Raw genomic sequence first — 2,500 nt, forward strand, 5'->3', positions numbered from 1 at the left:
GCGGGACTTCCGGCGGCCGGCCGGAGCCTCGGCACGGCTGCCGCACTCCCTAATAACACCCCGCGGACCCCCGCGAGCCGAACGCTCGCTGCCGCGGGCGACCCGTGCCAAGGCGGACGCGTGACGGCGCGGGAGCCCTCGGCACTATATCACGGTCACGTATGTAGTCAAATCGTGTAAAATCACCGTTAGTTTATTCATAATATAGGTAATAATTAAATAAATATTAACATCGCGTATATCATTAATAAACACATGTATGTATTTATTTAATAATTAAATAAATATTAACATCGCGTATAATCATGCGCAATACTTCGTGGCCGACCGGGGAACCGGCGAAGGCGGACGCATCGCGGCGCGAGAGCCGTTGGCACTTTGGAAAAATAAATAAATAAATAAATAAATAAATAATAATTCGCCGACCGGGCTCCGGGGGGAGAGGCCGATTTTTGGCCGTTCGTGGCCGACCGGGGAACCGGCGAAGGCGGACGCATCGCGGCGCGAGAGCCGTTGGCACTTTGGAAAAATAAATAAATAAATAAATAAATAATTCGCCGACCGGGCTCCGGGGCAAGAGGCCGAATTTTCGCTCGTTCGGGCCGACCGGGGAACCGGCGAAGGCGGACGCAGCGCGGCGCGAGAGCCGTTGGCACTTTGAAAAAAAAAAAAAAAAAAAAATTCGCCCACCGGGCTCCGGGGGAAGAGGCCGGCTTTTCGCCGTTCGCGGCCGACCGGGGAACCGGCGAAAGCGGACGCGCTCTCTAACGAGCCCCGCCGGCCGGAGGAAGTGCGCCCTCTGGCGGACACGCCGTTGTAAATGAATGGGGTTTGGCACTTAGTGCATTTTTCGCCCAAGTCGAAGCGCGCTCCGGGCGAGGAGGCCGGATTCTCGCCACCCGTGGCCGGCCGGGGAACCGGCCAAGGCGGACGCGCTCTCTAACGAGCCCCGCCGGCCGGAGGAAGTGCGCCCTCTGGCGGACACGCCGTTGTAAATGAATGGGGTTTGGCACTTGGTGCATTTTTCGCCCAAGTCGAAGCGCGCTCCGGGCGAGGAGGCCGGATTCTCGCCACCCGTGGCCGGCCGGGGAACCGGCGAAGGCGGATAGGCTTTCACGGAGGATCCGCCGGCTGGTCCGCGGGCCGATTAGGGTCCCGCGAGTGAGCGGTGGCGGTCCGGAATCCAGGCCGGCCAGGAGGCACCGCCAGGCGGATAGGCTTTCACGGAGGAGCCGCCGGCTGGTCCGCGGGCCGTTTAGGGTCCCGCGAGTGAGCGGTGGCGGTCCGGAATCCAGGCCGGCCAGGAGGCACCGCCAGGCGGATAGGCTTTCACGGAGGACCCGCCGGCTGGTCCGCGGGCCGTTTAGGGTCCCGCGAGTGAGCGGTCGCGGTCCGGAATCCAGGCCGGCCAGGAGGCACCGCCAGGCGGATAGGCTTTCACGGAGGACCCGCCGGCTGGTCCGCGGGCCGTTTAGGCTCCCGTAAGTTAGCGGTCGCGGTCCGGAATACAGGCCGTCCAGGAGGCACTGCCAGGCGGATACACTCTCTAACGAGCCCCGCCGGCTGGTCCGCCGGGGGAAGTGCGCCCTCTGGCGGACACGCCGTTGTAAATGAATGGGGTTTGGCACTTAGTGCATTTTTCGACCAGCGGCAACGCAGGCTGACGGGCGGCCGCTTCCACGGGCCGGTACTACTCTACGGAGGCGCTAGCCGCCTCCGGTGGGGGCCGTGTGATCTCGCTGGATGCCCGAGGACCTTCCGCGAGGCCCGGCCGCAGCTTTTACGCGCGCCCGGTCCTATTACCTGGTGGAAGCTGGAGGCCGGGGCTCCGCAGCTCGCCGCCCGGGGACCTTCCGCGAGGCCCGGCCGCAGCTTTTACGCACCACCGCTGCTATTCTCTGGCTCCGGCTTCGTCCCGGAGGGTGCTTGGGGAACGGCGGCGCACACCGCGAACGGCCGGTGGCGGTCGGCTGGTGGCGGTCGGCTGGTGGCTGTCGGCTGGTGGCGGTCGGGGGTGGCGCTTGGGGATGGCGCTTGGGGATGGTGGCTGTCGGCTGGTGGCGGTCGGCTGGTGGCGGTCGGCTGGTGGCGGTCGGCTGGTGGCGGTCGGGGGTGGCGCTTGGGGATGGCGCTTGGGGATGGTGGCTGTCGGCTGGTGGCGGTCGGCTGGTGGCGGTCGGGGGGTGGCGGTCGGGGATGGCGCTTGGGGATGGTGGCTGTCGCCTTGTGGCGGTCGGCTGGTGGCGGTCGCCTTGTGGCGGTCGCCTTGTGGCGGTCGGGGATGGCGCTTGGGGATGGTGGCTGTCGCCTTGTGGCGGTCGGCTGGTGGCGGTCGCCTTGTGGCGGTCGCCTTGTGGCGGTCGGGGATGGCGCTTGGGGATGGTGGCTGTCGCCTTGTGGCGGTCGGCTGGTGGCGGTCGGCTGGTGGCGGTCGGGGGGTGGCGGTCGGGGATGGCGCTTGGGGATGGTGGCTGTCGCCTTGTGGCGGTCGGGGGGTGGC

The sequence above is a fragment of the Syngnathus scovelli genome, unplaced genomic scaffold (genome assembly GCF_024217435.2).
Source record: "Syngnathus scovelli strain Florida unplaced genomic scaffold, RoL_Ssco_1.2 HiC_scaffold_85, whole genome shotgun sequence".
NCBI classification, from domain to species: domain Eukaryota; kingdom Metazoa; phylum Chordata; class Actinopteri; order Syngnathiformes; family Syngnathidae; genus Syngnathus; species Syngnathus scovelli.